Below are 24,643 nucleotides of genomic sequence, written 5' to 3' on the forward strand. Positions count from 1 at the left end.
ACAATATGAGCCCAAGAACTGCTTTAAGTGAAATGGTGATATGAATATCTCCCTCCTGACTTTTCGAAACATCTCCGGAACCTTAGGGTCTCTCCGTCAGCACAGCTGGTCCTCAGTTGTCCCTGAGATGAGGAGAGCCTGGAAGTCTTCAGGAAGGGAAGCTTGCTCCTTTACAACTCTTTTATTCATTGCTTCACAAATGAGTTGCAAGAACTTGCCCAGGAGACAACTGGATGCAAATGCAGACGACATGGAATTGTAATAACATAAACATTATGAAACAATGCAAACCAGTTGGGCCCCCCGTGGAGAAATACTCCCCATTCTCCTTTTCGAATTGTCTTTATGGAAATTTCATAAAATTTGCCATTATTAAAACTGAGTAGCAATTATATTTTCTTTGGTTCATCAGTTGTGGGAGAAAAATTAATTGTGTTCTTTTCTGGAGTTCATCAGACAACAGTGAGGCAACAAGGATTGACAGGGCTGGGGCTCTGCGGATGGGAAGAAGGCAGGAGAACCCCAGGGACATTAGCACAGATGTGGCCTGAGAGGCAGCAGCAGTTAAGAAAGTGGTAGTGGCAGATGCGGCCACAGCTAACAAGTGTGCTCAGGAAGCCCAAGTCATTACGGTATGTTGACATAACATTTGCCAGCTTCACAGGGGCCATCATTGTAAATTAGATTTAATATTGATCAGGCCGTTCACAATAAGGGCCAGGAGAAAATTGGACACAGAGTTCTTAGTCAAAATTGACTCTTAAGATTCTGCTGTCTAATTAACATAGAAGAACAGAAATCCAGGGCCTGTCTGGCTGACCCAGCAGGGCATAACCACTTTTCCAGTCCCTGAGGGCAGTGTGGAAGTGACAGTAATTCCCACTGTCTTTCTATTTTTCCCCTAGGACCGTTCTAGTGTGCAGCAGTGCAGGAGACAGAATGGATGAGAGGTGGGCTGTGGTGAAGGGATAGTGGAGGGTGCCCAGAGTGCAGGTGCTCTGTCTCCCTTCTCAAAAGCCCAAGAAACTCTCTTATTTTTATTTAGCTTAATTGTCTGACAGGTATACAGAGACAATTAGATGGACAGACTAGCATTTTGCATAGAACTTGATCCTTGAAAGCAGGCCCAAAACGAGGGTAAGGACAAGGGAAACTCCTCCCCCAAGCATAAAACCTAGGAGATGGTCACGCTCAGGCACCTACTCTAACTTCCGTGACCCTGAGAGTGAGCAGCTTTTTAAACCTTGTGCCCCAGACTTGTTCTTGCTTCACCTGGAGAACAGCTGCTTAATCAAGAAGTGAAGGGGGCCGGCACCGTGGCTCACTTGGTTAATCCTCCGCCTGCGGTGCCAGCATCCCCTATGGGAGCCAGGTTCTAGTCCCGGTTGCTCCTCTTCCAGTCCAGCTCTCTGCTCTGGCCCGGGAAGGCAATGCAGGATGGCCCAAGTGCTTGGGCCCCTGCACCTGCATGGGAGACCAGGAAGAAGCACTGGGCTCCTGGCTCCAGATCAGCACAGTGCCGGTCATGGCGGCCATTTGGGGAGCGAACCAATGGAAGGAAGACCTTTCTTCTGTCTCTCTCACTGTCTAACTCTACCTGTCAAATAAATTTAAAAAAAAAAAAAAAAAGTGAAGAATGGGAGGAGAGGATACCACCACTATTATCCAAAACCCCAGTCCTGGGACCCTAGACACAACTGCTGTCTTTCCCAACCTGCATCCTCCTTAGGAGAAGATTTTGAGACAAGAAAGATTTTAGGAATCTGTTCTACCAACCATCAATGCACACACACACACACACACACACAGTCATTTTTAAAAAAATCTAAACAGCAGTCCAAGTTTTATCACACCTGCAAAGCGTTTTCCTTTTAGTTGCATGGAGTTATTCTGGTCTTCAGAATTAATTGCAGAATTCAAATCCAACCAGAAACATCTGCTGCCCTTAAGTAAAAGGCTAACTAGGGAACTGAAAGAAATAGTCTCAGAGCTCAGCTTCTCGTTTATTAATGTCCAAACTCTGCTTCCTCCTGCTCCCTCAAACGATTTCCAGGAAGAGTCAGGCAGGACTGTGTTACTGTGGGAGTTTATTCTCTGTCCCCAGGGACTGTTTCTTGCACAATGGACACCTTTCTGTAAGAAAGAAAATGTATTTCCCTTTGATTGTAACCCCTCATTTAATCCCAGCCTCCTCCTTCAACTCCAATAGATTCCTTCCCTTGGGGCTAGAAGACCTACAATCCATCCTTCCAATTTTCCATGTTGGTGGATTTATCCATCCAAAGACACCAAACTGCAACCATAAAGCTTGTTTATGGAGAAAGGTCATGCATTTTAAAACATCAGAATTTTATCATATGCAAAATATGTGTGATAAAATATGAATATATTAAACAGCATATATACAATGACAAACCACAAAAATGTCAACCATTTACTGTACATTTAGTACATGCCAATTATTATTTCATTTTTAAGGTTTATTTATTCATTTTTACTTATTTGAAAGACAGAGTGACAGAAAGAGAACAATAAAAAGAAAGAAATCTTTCATCTACTGTTCATTCCCCAAATGCCCACAACAACCAAGGCTGAACCATGCTGAAATCAGGAAACTGGAATTCCAGCCCTCACATGGGTGGCAGAGACTCAAGTACTTGAGCCATCATCTTCTGCCTCCAAGCACATTAGCAGGAAAATGGAACAGAAGGAGGAAGCAGGGCTTGATCATAGACACTGTTATATGAGATGTGGCATCCCAAATAGAACCTTAATCTACATGACACCACAACACCCACCCCCTTATTTCATTTTATCCACTACCAACTCTGTTTTTCTCACCTATAAAACATGTTAGGTGACATGTATATACTTTTATATTATCTTCTTTAAATGTCAAGACATACAGTGCCGTGCTACTCTAGTTACAAATACTCTGAGAAGCCCAAGATCTGGCTTATGCACACACTGGGGTGGATATCTGCTATTGTTTTCTACACAGAACCTATCTTCCCATTTCTGGAAATATTCAATATTCTATTGTAAATAACCAGTGCATAAGATGAGGGACTGACTCTTCTGTAGTTTCAGGGAGGGAGGGATATGATTCTAGGTCTGTCAATCAAATGGTGCCACATAATCCTACCCATGCGACTGCCTACATGTAGGCATGTAGCTAATGGTGCTTTGTGGTGGAGAAGAGATTCTTTCTCTACTGTGCTGGAGTTGCTGAGTGGCCACTTTGTCATCATGCAGGAAGCTCCTGTGCTATGTTTGGATATGATTTCTTGCTCCTCCACCACCACGAGCGAAAGGTTCATGTGCTAGAAGTTTGGACCAATATAGTTGTATTGAGAAGTTGTGATTCCTTAAGCGGTGAAGACTAGTAGAAAGGCATGGTGGCACCACCCTCAGAAGGGACTAATGCTCTCTCACAGTAGCAGATCAGGTCTCATGGGACTGGATTAGTTCACTTAAGAACTGGTTGTGATAGCAGGAGTTTTCTCAGCTCACTTTCTTGCTTCTTCTCTTGTTATGTGCTCTCTTCCACATGCACTACTCACGATTCTCCCACTCTGGGATGCTACCCACTGTGCTATGCCACAGCCAGAGGTCAACCAGATAGGGCCACCTGATCATGGACTTTCAACCTCCAAAATGGAAATAAATGAACATTTATCCTTTACAAGGTGTCCAGCCTCAGGTTTGGTGTTTGTTTTTTTTTTTTTTTTTTTTTTTTTTTTTTTTTTTTTTTTTTTTTTGTCATTACAACAGACAGGAAATTCTGTCTGTAGACAGCAGAGTTGAAGCTTGAGGAAAAATATATCTAAACACTTTATGTGCACTTCTGGAACCATCTGGGCCTGAAATTGGACTTTTTAATTACTTAAACCAATTTATTTTCACTTGAACCTATATAGGATAGATGAGATATTCATCCACAACAGTTGCTGAAACAATGATTTAAATCAATCGCACAGCAGTGACGTCCATACTAATCCAGCACCTTGGTCTGGACCATTATTTCCACTGTCTCCACAATCAGATCAGTCAGGCAAGCACCCACACAATCAGACAAAATTGATCCCCAAAGTAGGCTGCTGGGTATGTATTCATTAATTATCTCTTAAGCAAGTGGGCATGGAAGGAGTCGATGCTGTCCCCTTTCACAGACAAAAACTTTAGCACAGAGAACATCAGATTGTTGATGATTTGCTCCTGGTGGGACTGACCTGCATATAGAAACAAAGTTTTCCAGGCTCCAGTTAAACACCTGAATGGCAAAAGCAGGGGCTCAAAGACACAGGGGTGTTTTATTTTGCACTCCAGAATGGCTGGGATTAGGTGAGCTGCACCTTCACACCCAGAAGCTGCAGAGGCTAATGAAAGCTGAAATGAGCCAGGCGCTGGCGTGCTGGGCAAGGGGAAATGGATGGACTGGGGAGAGTGGCTGCTGCGGGGAGCCTCTCCCAGGCAGCCATCTCTAATTGTATGAGCAATAATGCTGCCACTGCGGGGGGGCTGGAGGCTTGGCAGAAGTCTAATGTTGCCTAAATGAGACCACATTGAGTTTTTAAACTTCTCACTTGGTCAATAAGATCTGGCTGGTCCAAGGACAGGGGCAATGCTAAAACAACATTTACATAAATCTTCAGTCCACACAGCAATTTCATTAGAAAGTTCTGAAAGCCTGTGATGGCTGGGGCCACAATGGCACTCCTGAAGGACCAGCAGGCAAACATGGCTCAGCCTTCTATGATGTATTCCCCAGATGTCTGGCTCTATGTACATCTTCCTCAGAATGTATCTCTTCTTCCTCCTTGCTTCTCCAAACCAAGGCACATTGTGCTGAACCATGTTAGTGAGAAGTGATGCTAGATAGAGTAACACATTTTTAATGATGTGAAACAAAGCTGTAATCACCATAGTTATTTAGAAAATAATGTCTTTCTTGCATTTGGTTTAATAGCACTTTGTCCACAGCTTTCATCAAAACAACTACCCATCTGACTTATTGGGAGATTATATTAAATGTCAGAGGATCTCCCCAGACTCATAAACTGCTTCCTTGCCAATCAGGATTTTAATTTTGGATAGGGAAATAATAAATACAATAATTATTGAACACAGTGACATTAACTGATAAAGATACTTGCTTCCCTTGAATTATCAATTTCACATTGGCATAAAAAATAGATTAGTGACAATTTAATCCCACATCTGGTGACCTTTAAGTAACGCCGTTAACACTCCACATCTTTGTCACTAGAATGTCATCAGCCTTCTCTCTAAAAGAAATTATACCTAAATAGTTCATTTTAGAACTGTCTCCAAAGTTTGCTAATGTTTAGTATCTGGTAACAAATCTGGAGGGGTATGAAAGACCCAGATGCATCAGGCAATTCTGCCTGTGGCAATTTTTAAAGCAATCCTGTCATAACTTATCATGAGAGTGATTAGATAGTCGAAAACTCATAGAACTATAATATCCTTGGTGTTCACAGAGACATGTATTCACTGCCATACCCACTGGGTGGGCAGGTATATTTGTACCAATGTTTAGGTGTCAACTGGCCAAATCCGGAGCCAGTGCTGTGGCATAGAAGATTTAGCCTCTGCCTGCAGTGGTAACACCCTCTGTGGGCACTAGTTCAAGTCTTGGCTGCTTCACTTCTGATCCAGCTCCTTGCTAAGGAGCCTGTGAAAGTAGCAGAAGATGGCCCAAGTAGTTGGGCCCCACACCCATGTGGAAGACCTGGATCCTAGTTTCAGGCTGGCACAACCCCAGCCATTGTGGCTGTTTGGGGAGTCAACTAGTGGATGGTGTGTGTGTGTGTGTGTGTTTCTCTCTTTCTCTTTCTCTCTCTCTCCCTCTCCTTCTTTCTCTGTGTCGCTGCCTTTCAAATAAATAAATCTTTAAAAATAACTTGCCAAAACCATCAAAGTTTTAAGTGCATACCCCTTTCTCTTCAACAATACTATAGAAATATTCACAAATGGCCATAAAAGACAGTTGATTACAGCATTACTTATAACATCAAACATACCAAAATTATGAAATATCTTAATTTCCATTAAAAGGGGTCTGCTAAATACATTGCTACATCTGTGTGTAGAAATGTACTATGCAACCACTAAGAAGAAATGAACTGTCTTACGTTCTAATAGGTAAGTTCTTCATGCTGCACCATAAACCAAAGAAAGTAGCTCCTGAACCACCTTAGATTTTCAGTCGTAAAAAGGAGATATTTATACCAATGACCTCATAAAGGAATTGGGAGGGTAAAATTAATTCACAGGTGCAGAGCTTTCTAGAACCAGGCCTGCTCCAGCAATTCTGCCACAATGTCAAAGTTTCTCTTTCTACTAGATTATTCCCATCATATGAAATTCTGCTTGCTCTCCAATTAGATAGACAGATGATTAATGATAGATTGATAGATAGATGGAGATGACCATTCTTCTAACTCCACCTGCCCCACCACCTATCACCTTTTCTTCTTTTCTTCCTTTTACTAAGAAGCAAACTCCTTGAAATTTCTGTCTAGACTCAGTCTCTCACTGCTCTTAAGCCCACTTTGATCCCGATTCCAGCTCATACTGCTCCACGTCTGCTCCTCTCAGTGCCTCATTGGTCTGTGGGTCAGCTCTCAGTCTACATCTGATCTGACCTGTCAAGATTTTACCCAGCAAACATCCTTTTGTGCATATGCTTTCTTTACTGATATCCAGGACTCCCGCATCCATAACTCTTCTCCCATCTCACTGATTGCTCTTTCTCTTTCCTTTGATAGTTCCTCCTCTTCTCCCTGAGGATTCAACACAGGAATTGCCTGCATCTTGGTCCTCAGTCCTCAGTCTTTTTTTTTTTTTTTCATTCGACTCACTACTTCGGTAATCCCATCTGGTTTCAAAGTCTTGAAATACCAGTGGCAAGGTCTCACCTTCCAAATATTTAACCCCATCAGGCCTCTCCTCTAAACTCCTAACTCCAATCCTCAACTTTCCTTGGGTGATTGAAAGACATCTCAATTTGAATAAATTCAGCAACTGTCCATAGAGTTCCCCTACATTCTTTTCCATTCTAGTTTGACTCTTCTCAGATAGTAGCCATTCCATACTTCCCATTCCTCAAGCCAAAATTTGGCTTATAGTTGTCTGGGTTGCCCCTCCTTTGACATCCTACATCTACTGCCCTTGGAATCCTTTCAAAATATGACCAGAATCCAACCACTTCTCCCTGCTTCCCATGCTACCACTGTTGTTCTTGCCATATCTCTCACCTAAATGACAGCAATCACCTACTAACAGGTGGCTCCTGCTTCCACCTTCTGTCCAAAAAGTCTATTCTCACCATAGGGGTTAAAATGATCTTTTCAAATGTAATTAGATCAAGTATCTTCATATCAAAACTTTATAGCAACTTCTAATTTTATTTAATAGAAAGCTAAAGTCCTCACAATGGCATTCAAAGTCCTACATGACCAACTCATTCCCTTATCCCAACAATTACCTCTCTGACTTCATATTCACCTACTTGTCAGCCCAATTTTCTATCTATGCCTCATTCAGGTCTTTTCTCCCTTTGCCTGGGACACCTTTATCCAGATACCCTCAACTCATTCCCTCGTCTCCTTCAAATCTTGTTCAAATACCACCTTCTCAATAAGGCCCACTTTGACAACCACATGAAAAATTACAGAGTAGTATCCCTCTGACATGCCAATCCAATTTTCCCTGCTCTTCATTTCCCTTCTTCCATAGGGCTTCCTACCTTAATCAGCTACATGATTTAATTGTATGCTGTATCAGCAGTTTACTGTCTATATCTCTACTCCCCACAAAAGAATAAACACACCAAGTGCAGAAACCTGTCAATTTTTGTTCAGTGGCATATCCCAAAAATATTAAACAGTACCTGGAACATGGTAAATGTTCAATAAATATTTGCTGAATATTGCTTTATTCATTTGAATAAACTGACCTAATAAAATTAGCTATAACTCATAAAGAATACATTAAGCACTTTGTGTATATTATCTCACTTAATCTTTACATTGGTGGTAAGAAGAACAGAAAAGAAAAGATATGTTTCCAAGAAGGGTAAGTGAGATACTATAATCCCCATTCTCTTTCAGGGGTGGGGAACATCGGCTGTATAAGGCCCATGAAATCATCTGATTTCTCCCTACAAGGCAATCACACATAGGACTCAAAATTCAATAAATTTATAACAGGCTAGCTTTTTTAAAAAGATTTATTTTATTTATTTGAAAGACAGAGTTACAGAGAGAGGTGGAGACAGAGAGAGAGAGAGGTCTTCCATCCGATGGTTCACTCCCCAGATGGCTGCAACGGCCGGAGCTGCGCCAATCCGAAGGCTGGAGCCAGGAGCTTCTTCCAAGTCTCCCACATGGGTGCAGGGGCCCAAGGACTTAGGCCATCTTCTACTGCCTTCCCAGGCCACAGCAGAGAGCTGGATTGGAAGAGGAACAGCTGGGACTAGAATCAGTGCCTATATGGGTTGCTGGCACTTAAAGCCAGGGCTTTAACCCGCTGTACCACAGCGCCAGTCCCATAACAGGCTAATTTTTAAGGTGATAATTTTGTATAGCCCGTGAACTATGTTATAAATATGGTCCTTGGCAGAGAAAAGGGTCTCCACCCCTTGCATGGCAAGAAAACTGAAAAACAGAAAGTTAATAACAACAAGGTTATGACAGCAAGAACAAATGAGGGGAGAAGGAAGGAAATTACAGGAAAATCTATCCACCTGCTAAAGGTAATATCTGGGTCACTTTACCCTATTGTTCCTCCTAATACAACCCAACCAGTTAAACCTACATATCCACTTAACTTCTTGCTACATCCTTTACTGGAATTCTATGTAGATAAAGGTCACTAAATTGAGCTTTAACTTCATATCCATAAAAATTAAGTGCTATCCTGGGTAAAATGATGGATGGGGCCATAAGCCCGTAAGTTTTCTTCAGACTTTGTGACTTTATTATTAAGCTCCATGTAATTGTTTTGCTCTGGTAGTGGTATTTTGGTTTATTTTCACTAAGAAAGACTAGATTTCTCCCTTTGGCCCAGTTTACGAGCATTAGTCATAAACAGTAATCAGTAAAACATGAGGGTTTTTATGAGACAGTTAATTCTAGTTTGGAGCTCTGGTATTTTGGAAAATTTTTAATGTAGGCAGATTTGCTTTTAGACTTATGAATACTATTTTATTTTGGAGGTACCTATTTTATTGTGAGATCAGTGTTAGCTAGGGTATTGCAAAGAGAATAGACTATCTTAAATTTAGCAAAATAGATACAGAAATAACTTCTCCATTAACTAGACAAACTGAGGTTTTGCTTGTTTGTTTTGTTCAACTACCAAAGTTGAATCTAGGATCTAGGTAGTAAAATTAAATTGGAATGTTTTAAGGAGGAAATACCTTCACAGATTTTGTAGAACGTTTCTAGGAGTACTGATGTCAATGTTAAACCCACAACTCTCAATACTGATATGGAGACCTCACTGCATCTAAACGTGTGGGTTACAAGGCAGATTCTGTTGGTGCTCTATGCATATCCCTCTGAGCCACACCAATTCCTTACACATCAACTGGATCTCCAGTGGCTGGCATCTCTGCGCTTTGCCTGAGAATTTTCTTTGGCCTCCTGAGTCTCTTCTGCCCAAGCTCATTGGCCAGAAGTTTTCAGAAATGTATGTCGCTGGGAGGAGCCATCAACTAAGGACTCATGGGAATCGATATATAAATATTCCAGCTCCCTCACTTAAAGAATGACACTGGAAAGCATGTGTTGCACTGGTCTCTAAAGTGGCCCAGTGAAGCTCCCATTTCCCATAGTGGTAACTTGGCTGTCAATACTATGTTCCTTGTTAGCTGTCTTCTATTTCCTCTTTCAGTCTCCACTACATAACCTGTGTTTCTTGGGATAACCTCCCAAGTAACCTACTTACATTTCCGGGAGACCAGACATATGCCACCCTAATATATACCTTGTCTACAATAAGCTGAAGACAATTAAGAAGAAGCAGGTGCATGAAAGCTCTCTGCCTTCCTTCTATGAAGACAGTTTTGGAAGGTACCAGAGGAATCTGCATTAACAAGTTTACCACCTAGACTTTGTCAGATATTTGCCTTCCCTAAATTGCCACTCCCAGAAACACAGACTCTTTTTCTTATTGTCCTGTCTTTCTCCAAAAAATTTCCTGCTATTTGTTGAAGATGTTTTTCTATAGTCTGGTATTAAACCTCTCTCTATTTTTCTCTTCATTTGTCTTTTGTTATAGGAATGTGTTCCAAATAGAAATTTATGAGGGGTAAAGAAAAAACTATCTTTTGTTAGCTATATATTTGAATTTTTCTATCAGTATCTGCTTCTGGGAGAAACCAAACTAAGACAACTGCCTTCACTGAGGACTTAGCTGTAGGCCAGCCAAGATTGCTATTTTTATTATTCACTCATTCTGTGAATATTTCAGTGAATATTTATTGATCACCTACTATGTTCTAGACATTGTTCTTGTCATTGAGAATTTATCAGGGACAAAATAAACATCTCTGCCCACATGGACTTTATATTTTTGTGAGGAGCATGATAAACTGCATAAAATATATGATAAGGCAGATTTTGACACAGGGAGGAAAATAAAACCAAAGAACAATATGAGGGGTGGGGAGGATGACAGCATTGTGATGCATCAACTAGGCCTCTACCTGTGGTGCTGGCATCCCATGTGAGTGCCTTTCCCAGCTGCTCTTCTTCTGATCCAGCTCTCTGCTTGTAGCCTGGGAGGGCAGTGGAGGATGGTCCAGGAGCTTGAGTCCCTGCACCCTCATGGGAGACCCGTGGGAGGCTTCTGGCTCCTGGCTTTGGATTGGCCAAAGCTCTGGCTGTTGTAGCCATTTGCAGAGTGGGCCAGCAGATGAAAGACCTTTCTCTGTCTCTCCCTCTCTGTGTCTATGACTCTTTCTCCCAAATGAATGGATCTTTAAAAAAAAAAAGCCAACATAGGGAATACCAGTGGTAGTCAATTAAGGCCTAAAGAAGAGAGTAAAATGTAAACAAAGATGGGGTAGGAGCAAGCAAGGGAGGAAGGTGTCAGTTTAGACAGGAGGAAACGGTGCAGAAGAGACCAGGCATGGGATGTCCCAGCACCACTGCAGTCACTGAGGCTGGAACAAAGTGAAGGAGAGGGAAGATGATAGGAGATAAGTCATCTCTTTTGTTATTATTTCCTGTTGTGATTTTTTTCAGGACTAATACTTCATAGATTTCTTTTGTTTCAACATTTTATTATGAAAATTGTAGAAAAGTGGAGTGATTTACAGTGAATACCCCTATGCTCACCACCAGGTTCTACTGTTTTGCTATACTTGCTTTTTCATATGTCTAGCCTGTGTGTTTCGCACTACCCATCTATCAAGCCATCTTTTTAAAGTTAATTTGAAAGTAAAGTGCAGACATTTAACAAACACAGGCATTATAAAGGTATTGTTTCTAAACTAACAATGTTGTGAGACAGATGTTATATCCCCAATTTACAAATGAGCAAATTAAGACTCCGAGAGATCGAATAACTCAGCTAAGGCAATAACAGAAACATGCAACTGAATGAACAAACTAGGTTTGTTCAATAGTAAAATGCTCATATTTTTTTCCATTACTAACACAATTACACTCTTGGCCAATGGACCCAGGTTGAAGAACACACAAGGAATGTGTAAGTGACTATGCTCTTCTCCGAAGGGTTGTTTCCCTTCACTATTTCTTCTGCATCTGAAAAGCAAAGATCCAGAGCTGTGCTGAAAAATGTTAACCAATCAGCTCTTTGGACAGGAGTGCAGCAGTGGGGGCAGCTCAGGTTTGCACTATTTGCTGATTTTTTTCTGGTATCAGTATTCCTGCTATTGTCAGGTTCAAGCTACCAATCTAACATCAGGGTTATTAGTTCTTTAGAGCTGGTGCCAGCCAGCTCCAGCACATCGTTGCAGGTTTGCCATCATTATACTGTGTGTAACGAGTATCACTGGACCTTACCAGCACCAGAGTTGGGCTCAACATCCAGTGCCTGTGGCCATGGAATGCTCTGTTCATATGGGAGGTGGTTGTGGTGAGGAAAAAGACCCAGGCCCCAAATCAAACATCACACACACTTTGTTCCCAGGTGTATGGCAGTGTGTTCAAATAATGGACATAAAACATTACAGATGAAACCATTTGTATAACATAAACTTCTCCACAGAAAGTAAATAAACCCCTTCCTCCATGAAAGCTCTGGTTCTTGGTCCAGTGTTCTTGATTTTCTCTCAACATACCTGCATTTCCCTGAACTGTTAACCATGCTCTTAAGAACACTCTCAGTGTGCCCAAATAACAGAAAACAGTGCGTTTGGCCTGCGCTGAGGTTATAAATCACGTAAAAGGCAGGCACCCTGTCTGAGAAGCTTGCATTTCCTCCTCTTTCTTGAGCTTTCTCTTTGCTTGAAGTGCTATCCTATGTTGGGAGCATTTCTCAGTGCTACCCCTTTCATGGTCCCATCCAAGGACCACCTGAAACTTGGTTCTTTTCATCTCTGTCCTGACTGCTCTCTGCCTTTTTCACTGCAACTGCCTTTACATATCCTTTCTATCGGGGCCTCATCACCTAAGATAACATCCTAACCATGTAAGCCTAAATCCTCCTTGTCTTCTAGAACTGAATAAGACCGCTTGCACTGACTTTAGTTTTAGACTCAACTTGGCAAACACAGGCTTTGAGTTGATTCTTGGGGCTTTTCCTCCTTCCTTGCCACCCCTCATATCTCACTGCAATTCCCTCCCTTACACCCATATTCTTATTCATTGTTGGCACATCATCTGTAGTCTGTGCAAATAACAATGATCTCTAACAGAACTGGCATGAACAAAGTCCGACACTTATGGCATTAAAGCATTTCTTACAGTACGGCAGATCCCATTACCCCATTACCATGCAACAAAGAACTGCTAATTGTTAAGAATTAATAATGAGAAATAAGTATAGTTAATGGTTTAGCTGACACTGTCATATTTTAGTGCAAAATGTTCTGAAATATTTGTTCCTTTGGGTTGTGAATGTGCTATTTTTGTCACTAATAGGCCTATAGAAGCCTAGTGGGAATAAGAAGTTTTCTCAAGGAAAGTTATGGATTCTGAGATTTCTCTGATAAGGGTAAGGGGTCAATGTACCCATAGTTTCTCAGCTTCATTAAAATTCTGCTTCCGTACTGTATAATGTGAGTAATATTAATTTTCTAAACATTTGTGTACAGCAGCTGCTAACTAATTTCCATAACAGTGAAACTATTCTACAGGCATTTTCAAAAGCGGAAAGGAGATGACTGCTGACTGTCTGCCAGAAAGAATGGTTCATCCTAACCCAGTTCCGAATTATCCCAGACCAAAAGAAGGAAAGCATTAGGAATGCTGAGTGCCTAGTCAGGGAGATGTGTGGAATTATACTAGCTACCTTAGACCCCGGGGCTGACACACTGAAATGAGCTGTGGTCTTATTCTCTGGTAGTGTTCTTCCTCTAAATGCCCTCATGACTGCCCAATTCACGTGCCCAGGAATGGCTACTGATCTACAGCCCCGGTATGACTATGTCCTGCTGCTTCGCCTGCCCTCCTGGTCCAACGCAATAAAACCCCGGTAAGTCAGGCACAGTTAAACCTGCCTGAAGTGTTTCAGGGAAGCTGTGGAGCCCTTGCATTACAGATTTACATCCTTCACAAACCTGCCTCCAAAACCATTGTGTTACCCAGCCTCATGGTCAGAAGAGAATTCTTATGTTGTATATATGTGGAAAAATTGAAAACTATAAATTTATTTTTATGCAAAAAATTTTGAAATCCACAAATAATTTTTTATAATATGCATTTGCCATGAACTTTTTGAAGAACCCTCATGTTCATGGATTTCAAATTTTTTCAACCAGAATAAAATTTATCGTTTAATACATGTTTCATGGAAGTTTGTTTATTGATTGATTTATAAAGCTGAGAGAGAGACAGAGAAAGAGAGAGGGAGGAGAGAGAGGACTTCTATCTACTGATTTACTCCTAAAATGCCCACAATAGCAAGGGCTGAAGTCAGGAACTGGAAACTTAAACATTGATGGCAGAAACCAAATTATCTGAGCTATCATCACAGCCTCTCATGTTCTGCATTAGGAATAAACTGGAGTCAGGAGCCAGAGCTATTTACCAAATCCTGACACTCTAATATGGGATGCAGGTCTCTTCACTAATATCTTAACCACTAGGATAAAGGCCCACATTCCCACAAACTTTTTCAAGTACCCTCATATATACCTTCTCAGGCTAGACTTCTTCTTCTGTCCTTTGCCAAGAGGAAGAAGAGCTATTGTCATGAGCTTCAACACTAGTAAATCTTCGTTTAACTCTGTCTAGCAAATTTATCTTTTCAGGAATATTTTCCAACTTTGCATTCATTTACCTTTGCAATCCATTTTGTTTCCCTTCATACACTGGCTCCAATTTGTCTCAGTAATACTACTATCCACTCTGCCTTCCCAAATGCCCAGAAATTCGACCACACTGGTCTGATAACTACTCCCCCTGTTGTAGGCAGGCATAAAGCATAAAATTGATCAAGTTTGTGAGCTGGAAGACCACGCCTTCACCACACCCCTGTGTGACCTCATGCCCCTACCTGACCACATGTGTGTGCCCACTGGCCAATCAGGGTAGTTTACCACTCCCCTTTGGAAGTGGATTAAAGGCCACTTGCAGACACAGTGGGCCCGGCTCTTTTATTTGCCCTTTTGCCTCTTTTGCCATTGTGTTCCCTTGCTGCCCTAACTGCCCTACGCCTTCAGGGCATGTGGCCTTTGGGCTACCCGCCCCATGCTTTCTGGCCTGCATGGTCCTCCATGTGGCTGGCTCCTGGTACTCGGTATGAATCCAGATTTCCCTTTTTTCCTTGACAGGGCCCTCACTTTCCTATACATTTCTCTCACTAAATTAAAAGCTTAATACTCATCATGCTGCCTCATTCATTTATGCCAGTATTCAGAATTCTTCTCTGAATATGAGGCAAGAACCCACAGGCTAATATTCTGAAATTATTAATAAGCAAAACAGCAACACCCCCAGTAAATTATGTCATGTCACTACTCCAAGTCTTTACTGAAGCTGTCATCTCTGGATAAATAACCCGTCCCACTTCAGTACTAGTAAAAGTTTACTCTTCATCCATCTCTAATCCATGGACAAAGTTGATAACTTCTGTCTTTAAAATCTACTAGCCTTTTTTCCCCATACTGTCATTTTTTATACTTATTATCTTGGTTGGTTGGTTGGTTGATGGGGATTGGTCAGTTAATTATAAGCAGATCTCTTTACTTATTTACGTCTGTTAGAATGTACAAACTTGAAAAACCATCTCAATATGCACTGTGCTTAGAACAATGCAGGCATTTAATAAATCTTGTCAAATTAAATTTACCCTCAAAATACACATATACAGGGCCAGCATTGTGGCATAAAGGATAAAGCCACCACGTGAGATGCCAACATCCCATATGAGCACTAGTTTGTATCCCAGCTGCTCCACTTCTAATCCAGCTCCCTTCTAATGGCCTGGTAAAAGCAGCAGATGATGACCCTGCCACCCACAAGGGAGACCAGAGGAAGTTCCTGGTTCTGGCTTCAATCTGGCCCAGTGCTGGCCATTGCAACAATCTGGAGAGTGAATCAACAGATAGAAAATCTCTCTCTCTCTTTCTCTCCCTAACTCTGACTTTCAAAATAAATAAATAAATCTTTTAAAAAAATACGCCTATACAAGGGTATGTAAAAGTAGGTAGCCTTAAATTTTGCCAATGTATATACACCCATACTTAAAGTCAGATCAGGGACAATTAAGTAACCTTTGCTTCTATTCTGTGTGTCTATCATCTGAAAGATGGCTACTCATTACTGACCATTTGTCATTTACATAGATTTTCAAGTGTATACATCAGAATTCTTGAGAGAAACCAAACCAACAAAATATGTGTGTGTGAGGTGTGTGTGTGTGTGTTATTATAAGGAATTGATTTGCGTAACTATGGAGGCTGAAAAGCCCTTCAATCTTCCATCTACTAGCTGAGACCTAAGGAGGCCAACTGTTTAGTTCAAGCATGAATTTCTGAGAACCAAGAGAACCAATGGTCTAAGTGTCAGAATAGGGACAGGAAAAGATCAATGACTGAGTTTTAGCAGTCAGTCAGAAAATGCATGAGTTCTCCTTTCCTTCAATGTGTTTTGTTCTATTGAGGTCCTCAAGAGATTCAATGATGTTCATTCACACTGGAGAGGACCATCTTTTTCACTCCATCAACTGATTCAAATTCTAATCTAATCCAGAAATAGTTTCACAACAAACCCAGAAATAATGTTTAACCACATATGTGAGTACTTTGTGATCCATTCATGTTGAAATATAAAATTAACAAACATGAAAGTATTTTATAGGGGCCAGCAATACGGTATAGAGGGTTAAGCCAACAGCTGTAGTGCCAGCATCCCATACGGGCACCTGTTCAAGTCCCAGTTACTCCAGTTCTGATGCAGCTCCCCATTAATGTACCTGGGAAAGCATTGGAAGATGGCCCAGGTACTGGGTCCCTGTACTCACATGGAAGACCTGGGAGAAGCTCCTAGCTCCTGACTTCAGATTGGCCCAGATCTAGCCATTGTGGCCATTGTGGGCCATTGGAAGTAGCTCTCCCTCTTCCTGTTTCTCCCTCTCTCTGTAACTCTTTCAAATAAATAAATAAATAAATAAATCTTTTTTTAAAAGTATTTTATTTAGGAAATGTTAATCCTCACCAACAGTCCTACAAGATATATATTGCTGGCCGGTGCTGTGGCTCACTTGGCTAATCCTCCGCCTGTGGCGCCAGTACCCTGGGTTCTAGTCCCAGTTGGAGTGCCGGATTCTGTCCCGGTTGCTGCTCTTCCAGTCCAGCTCTCTGCTGTGGCCAGGGAAGGCAGTAGAGGATGGCCCAGGTGTTTGGGCCCTGCACCCACATGGGAGACCAGGAGGAAGCTTCTGGCTCCTGGCTTCAGATCGGCGTATCACGCCGGCCGTAGCAGCCATTTGGGGGGTGAACCAACAGAAGGAAGACCTTTCTCTCTGTCTCTCTCTCTCTCTGTCTCTCTCTCTCTCACTGTCTAATTACGCCTGTCAAAAAAAAAGATATATATTGTTATTGTCTTCACTTTAAAGATTATGAACTGAAGCATAAAAAAGGTGAAGTTACTCAAGATAGCCTGCACAGCTAGGGAGTGGCAGAGTTTGGACTCAAACCTGGATCTGGACAGCTTTAAAGTCTATGCATCTCACATTCCATCTACTAATACTAAACACAAAAGGCTGACCCTCCTAAGTAACTTCACAAATTGGGCCAAAGAAAGAATTAGGTAAACAGGTGAGAGAGGCTGCCCCTTTGTACATTTTTCCCTACCAAGCCATCTCCCACATGATGGGTTTCTCTGGAGTTTGTAGGCAGAGCCACTTAAGCATAACTACCATGAATAAATGTTGATGAACACTATTGATAAAGAAAAGTCATACAGAGTTTTATACAAGGAACAGCCAGACCCCAGAACTGAAATCTATTTTCATCCTTCGCACTTTTCCCCATGTTCTCCTCTCCTCTGCCTGACTCTTTCCCTCTCCTACTTGGACGCCACTATTCTCATTCTGTTATCTTTCATCATAAATCATTCTCTTTTTCGAGATTTATTTATTTATTTGAAAAAGCAGAGTTACAGAGAAAGAGAGAGAGAGGAAGAGGGAGATCTTCCATATGCTGGTTCATTCCCAAATGGCTACAACAACAGTGGGCCAATTTGAAGCCAGGAGCCAGGAGCTTCTTCCAGGTCTCCCATTTGGGTGCAGGGGCCCACGCAGTTGGGCCATCTTCCACTGCTTTCTCAGGCACATTAGAAGGGAGTTGGATCAGAAATGGAGCAGCTAGGACCACAACCAGCAGTCATATAGGAGGCTGGTAACAAAGGAAGCTGCTTTATCTACTATGCTACAGAGCCCGGTCCATCATAAATCATTTCTTCTCCCTTTTCATATTTTAAAGCTCAGTAGAGTCACTGCCTCCTAAAACTTCAAAATTGTCCAAGATGCAAAGTTGAAAAAATAAGACAAAATAAATACATCCCCAAAGTGACAACTCCACAGGTGAAAAGAGTCAGAAATGCAAAATTACTGTTCCCTGGTCTAGTATCACGGAAAATTATATGTCTAACATTCATTCCCTTTACTCTAAATATAGCACTGGCTTCAACAGACAGTAATACAGTTGGTGGGAATATTCTATACACAATCTCTCCTGAAAACCAAATAAGTAGCTAATGACAAATTTATACTAACATCATACCTTCAAGTTCATCAAGAGTCATAAGACTAGATCCTAGGAAATACAAGGAAGATGAGTAGTTCATAATTCATTTGGTTAAATTTCCATCAGAAATGGCTGATAACTGAGAAGTACTGGATTATTTCATTTTTTAATTGATCACATTTTTTAATACATAGAATTTAAACACCTACCCAAAGAACACTTACAAGTAGGAAAGAACAGCTAAAGAATAGAGGTTCTCAAACAGCTAGACCCAAAGGACAAGGCATTTGTTTGGCCAAGTGTTGCTTGAAGGAGAGATAGGTAAACTTTAAGGAAACCATCCCAAAGATTCTGAAAAGAATGTCTTCAGTCTAAATGGTTTCCCTCAGCAACTGACACAGGGACACTCAATATATATTTCATGAATAAAAAAATAATTTTAAGAGTAAAAATATTAAAATTATTGAGGGTATAAAATGCAATCAGTTATTTTAATAATATTTCTCAGATTTCAAAATCTTACAATAAACTTTATTAAGGATTCATGAATACCTAGAATGAAGCAACATCAAAATAACAATAAGAAGTGTTCTTTAAATTCCATTCAAAAAAAAGTTTTTACGAATTTAGTGGGTTCCATGGCCAAACACAAGACTTTGGAGGCTTAGACTTGAGGTGATCTCTGTCAAACAGATGACCATGTGGTGACAGTTCTTTGAGCAGGCAAGGCAGCAATCCATCTTAAGTGACAAAAGCAACAGCCTCCACTCAATGCTATTTCACCATTACCCCTCACAGAGCCTCAAATTATACCATTACAGATTAATTCTTTCAGATCTTGAAGGTTAATTGAATCTCTTAGCAAAGGTCAAATACTCCTGGGATGGGTACCTTCTTAAGCCATTATCACCTGAGATTGGACCCAACCATTAAATCATAACTGGCAACGTATACTAGACAGAAAGAAAGGAAGAGCAAAGGAGGGAGAAGCTTTAAAATTGAAGAAGTGGGGAAAAGAAACACTTGGGAACATCATTGATTCATTTTCTTGGCAACATTCCTCATTTTTCACATATCCTAACCTACTGAGACTGGCACATAAAGTTCATACAAGACTCTCATTGGTATTTAGTTTGGACTAGCCAATGTCCTAGCAGTTTAGAAGAATTATCTTATCTAAGCCTCATAACTATTCTATTCTTATTATAAAAGTAAAACATACAAGCAAACAAAATATTCCTGATCAAAAAGTAAGTAACTTGGCCCAATCACCTAACTTTATTTTTTTCCTTTTTTTTTTTAGTTAGTAAATTTAAATTTCCAAAGTACAGTTTATGGATTACAATGGCTTTTCATCCTAATAATTTCTCTCCCACTCGCACCCCTCCCATCTCCCACTCCCTCTCCCATTCCATTCACATCAAGATTCATTTTCAATTACCTTTATATACAGAAGATCGATTCAGTACATATTAAGTAAAGATTTCATCAGTTTGCACCCACACAGAAACACAAAGTGTAAAATACTGTTTCAGTACTAGTTATAACATTACTTCACATTGGACAACACATTAAGAACAGATCCCACATGAGAAGTAAGTACACAGTGACTCCTGTTGTTGACTTAACAGTTTGACACTCTTGTTTATGGCGTCAGTAATCTCCCTAGGCTCTAGTCATGAGTTGCCAAGGCTATGGAAGCCTTTTGAGTTCGCTGACTTTGATCTTATTCCGACAGCGTCATAGTCAAAGTTGAAGTTCTCTCCTCCCTGCAGAGAAAGGTACCTCCTTCTTTGATGGCCCCATTCTTTCCACTGGGCTCTTACTTGCAGAGGTCTTTCATTTAGGTGTGTGTTTGTTTGTTTGTTTGTTTGTTTGCTTTTTGCCAGAGTGTCTTGGCTTTCCATGCCTAAAATACTCTCATGGGCGCTATGAGTCTGCTGTGTATCCTGCTTCCCATGTTGGATCATTCTCTCCCTTTTTTATTCTATCAGTATTAGCAGACACTAGTCTTGTTTGTGTGATTCCTTTGACTCTTAGACCTATCAGTGTGATCAACTGTGAACTGAAATTGATCACTTGGACTAGTGAGATGGCATTGGTACATGCCACCTTCATGGGATTGAATTGGAATCCACTGGCACGTTTCTAACTCCACCATTTGGGGCAAGTCCAGTTGAGCATGTCCCAAATTGTACATCTCCTCCCTCTCTTATTCCCATTCTTATATATAACAGGAATCACTATTCACAAGTGGGTTGTTTGTTTTGATGTTGTGGAGTTTCTTGATATCTTTGTAGTTTCTGGTTATCAACCCTTTATCTGTTGCATAGTTTGCAAATATTTTTTCCCATTCTGTCGGTTGCCTCTTCACTCTCCTGACTGTTTCTTTTGCAGTACAGAATCTTCTCAAGTTGCAATCCCAAATGTTAATTTTGGCTTTGACTGCCTGTGCTTCTGGGGTCTGTTCCAAGAAGTCTTTGCCAGTACCTATATCTTGCAGGGTTTCTCCAATGCTCTCTAGTATTTTGATGGTGTCAGGTCATAGATTTAAGTCTTTAATCCATGTTGAGTGAATTTTGTGTAAGTGAAAGATAAGGGTCTTGCTTCATGGTTCTGCATGTGGAAATCCAATTTTCCCAGCACCATTTATTGAATAGACTGTCCTTACTACAGGGATTGGTTTTGGATCCTTGATCAAATATAAGTTGGCTGTAGATGTTTGGATTGACTTCTGGTGTTTCTATTCTGTTCCATTGGTCTATCCATCTGTTTCTGTACCAGTACCATGCTGTTTTGATTACAACTGCCCTGTAGTATGTCCTTCTTTGCAGGATATAATATTCTGGGCTGGCAGTTTTTCTCTTAGTACTTTGGCTATGCCTCGCCATTCCTGCCTAGCCTGTAGGGTTTCTGATGAGAAGTCTGCTGTGTCTAATTAGAGATCCTCTGAGAGTAATCTGAAGTTTCTCTCTTGCACATTTTAGAATCTTTTCTTTATGTTTCACTGTGGTGAGTTTGATTACAATGTGTTGTGGTGAGGATCTCTTTTGGTCATGTTTACTAGGGGTTCTAAGAGCTTCCTATACTAGGATTTCTCTGTCCTTCTCCAAACCCAGGAAGTTCTCTGCAAGTATCTCACTAAAAAGGCCTTCTAATCCTTTCTCTCTCTCCATGCCTTCAGGAACTCCTAGAACCCGAATGTTGGTTTTTTTAATAGTATCCTGTAGATTCCCAACAATATTTTTTAGATTTCTAATTTCCTCTTCTTTTCTTTGGTTTGACTGTATGTTTTCCTGTGCTCTGTCTTCTAAGTCCGATATTCTCTCTTCTGTTTCACTGACTCTGTTTTTAAGGCTCTCTAATGTGTTTGTCATTTGATCTATTGAGTTCTTCATTTCATTTTGATTTCTCTTCACTATCACACTTTCCTGTTGTACTAGTTTCTGCATTTCATTTTGATTCCTCCTTAAGATTTCATTTTCTCGAAGGAGATTTTCTATCCTGTCCAGTAAGGAATTCCGTATCTCAAGCATTTGTTTTTGAAAACTTCTACTTATTCTTATCATAAATTTTTTGAAATCTGTATCTTGCATTTCTTCCATCTCATCATCTTCATAATCTTGGCTTGGGGTGTCTTGTTCATTTGGGGGCATCATAATGTCTTCCTTGTTCTTGTTTCCTCGGTTTCTGTGTTTGTTGCTTGGCATTGTGGAGATAGTCTTTGGATTCTTCTTCCCTCACTGTGCTGTTTTTCTTGTTATACTATGACTGTATTAAGTGGACTGTCTGCTTTTGATGGTGCCTTAGAGGCTTGAGATGGGTGTGGCCTGAGAGCTCTGTTTGGTTCCTCAGGGTTAAGGGTGTGCCAAAGGTGACACTCCCAGTTAGGTGTGGTAAATCTCTTTCTTTTTTTGATTCAAAAGGGAAGTAATTCCACACAGCTGAGGGAATTGGAGGTATTTAGCAGGCGAATGATATACCCACAGGAGCCAGAGATCGGAAGCTCTTTCCCAAGGACCACACAGGGAATCTGTCCTGCCCTCAGTGTGGGCTCAAAATCTCCTGCAGTCCTCCACTGGGTTGCCAAGGTTACCGAATTGTAGCGTCTCTGGAGAGTACTCACGTGAATTCCGTGAGTTCTCTCCCCCACCGTCTCTTTTTTCACAGTCTCAGTTCAGTAGCACCACACATTCACTAGGTCCTAATCTCTTGTTACTTCACCCCCCGCCACCCCAGTCAGGTTTTTCTGCTAGGCTGAGAGCCGGTGCAGACCGGAGGTCGCCCTGCTTATGACGTATGTCCAAAATGGCGCCTGCTCTTTGTCTTGCTCGCCTTTGAGAGGTGAGCGGATACAGAGAAACTCGTATCCATATCAGTCACTTTTTTTTTCTCCTCTCTCTTCTAGTTAGCCTGGTGAACTTTTCCCCACGGGGTTTCAAGCCTCGTTCCCTCTAGTCTCCTCTTTTCACTTGCCCGCTGGTGTCTTGGGCTATTGAGGTTCGGCTCACCTCGTGTTCCAGTGCTGGTGTGTTGATTCTCTTGCTGGTGTCCCGAACCGTGGGCTCCCACACTCTCCACGCAGGTCCACCGTGAATCACTAGTTCCAGCAGAAGAGTTTCCTCTGCTGTTTCTTCCCCTACTCTTCCTTGAACATGCAGTATCTCCTCTTTTATTAAACTGTCTCTTCCCGGACTATCAGTGTGCTCCCTTCCTGTTCTGCCATCTTGCCACTCCCAATCACCTAACTTTAAATTGTAGAGCCAAAACTTGAATTGATTTAAGTCCAACTCCAAAGCACAAATTCTCAAATTCAGTACTAAAATGTGTTATAACTCAGGTTGAAATTATTACAATATCCCTATTAGGCTGATTTAAGAAACAACAGCCCCATCCTAACCTGCATCCTTTGTCTAATTCAACCATGGGACCTTGGTCCTTAGTGTCCTCTTATCTAAAATAGAGTTAATAAACTCTACTTCATAGAGTCATATGGGGATCAGGTAAGTTAGTGAAGAAAGTTTTTGACACAGAGTATTCCATGAACAGTAGCTATCAACTATATTCTCCTTGCCATGAGTAGCTTCTGTTATGGTAATCTTTCTGTTGGCCTCTAGGGGTCGCTCAAAGGTCTACTTCTTTCCTATCACTGACAGCCAGTTAGTGGTTCTCCCTGATTGTGCACTCAAATCACCCAAGGATAAATGCATTCATCTGTGTATTTATATTTTATATATACATATGTGTGTATGAGCATACATGTATATATGTAATACTTATTATTACATTTATATACATGTAGATGTAAGAGTAGAGTCCAGACATTTATGTTTTAAAGATTTATTTATTTATTTTGAAAGAGTTACAGAGAGAGAAGGAAAGACAGAGACAGATTTTACATCCTCTGCTTTATTCCTTCAATGGCCACAAAAATGGCCAGGGTTGGGCCAGGCAAAAATTAGGAGCCAGGAGCTTCATCTGAGTCTCTCACATGTCTGGCAGGGGACCAAACACTTTGGCCATCTTCTGCAGGTTTTCTCAGGCTATTATCAGGGAGTTGGATCAGAAGGAGCAGCCAGGACATGAACTGGTACCCACAATGCCAGCTCCTGGACATCTATTTTTTAAACTCCCCTAGTGGCAAACAAAGGGCCAAGGCCAAAGATTGCTTGGTGATGATGCAGCTAGGAAGTGGCTATTTCTGAGTGAGAAAGAAGTTGAAGGTTCTGGCACCCAAGTGATATGGTTCCAAGCTTCAAATATGTTTTTTAGGACCTTTTACTTTAGATTCTCCCTGTTTATGGCATCATTTCTTGGCTTATCTTTAAAATCCTAAGCACACTTGTGTCTTTGGACTCAAGTTTGAATCTGCTCACAGTGGCTGCCTTAGCACAGCTGAGATTCCCTGATGGGAAGCCCTGATTAACTTTTTAATTCTTTTTTCCACGTTCAATCCTCATAAGGCTGCCACTGGAGCTGTATTCAGTTTGTTAGGCTGTGGCAGTCCTCAAATGCTGTGCCTGTGTCCCATGACATGTAGAACAGATGTCTCCCTTCCATACACCCCAAGAATATGACAAGGACTGACATGATCTTAGACTTGATAAAGTCCCTTTTAAGTCCTAAGCTGAACAGGAGTTCTAGGTGAATTTCTTTCTTGAAAATAAGAAGCAAACAAACATGTATCAAACTGTTCTTATGACTACTGGAGGCTGTTCACACACCCAAAGT

The 24,643-nt window shown here is 41.1% G+C and overlaps 1 long non-coding RNA gene across 13 annotated transcripts in view; it reads right to left on the bottom strand.

Moving 5' to 3' along the window:
• Window positions 1-24,643, bottom strand: part of LOC149123592 (uncharacterized) — a 501,504-nt gene that overhangs the window by 404,594 nt on the left and 72,267 nt on the right. The window contains exon 3 of one of the 13 annotated variants that reach the window (XR_016216957.1): window positions 8,261-8,476. The exons of 11 other annotated variants lie outside the window; for them this stretch is intronic. This is a non-coding gene — a long non-coding RNA (uncharacterized LOC149123592). Of the gene's footprint in view, window positions 1-8,260; window positions 8,477-8,665; window positions 8,685-24,643 lie in introns of those variants that run through there. One more of the 13 variants, XR_016216968.1, reaches the window with a different exon arrangement.

This window comes from Oryctolagus cuniculus, chromosome 11, assembly GCF_051225735.1.
Source record: "Oryctolagus cuniculus isolate XC-2025 breed Fujian yellow rabbit chromosome 11, ASM5122573v1, whole genome shotgun sequence".
Classification (NCBI taxonomy): domain Eukaryota; kingdom Metazoa; phylum Chordata; class Mammalia; order Lagomorpha; family Leporidae; genus Oryctolagus; species Oryctolagus cuniculus.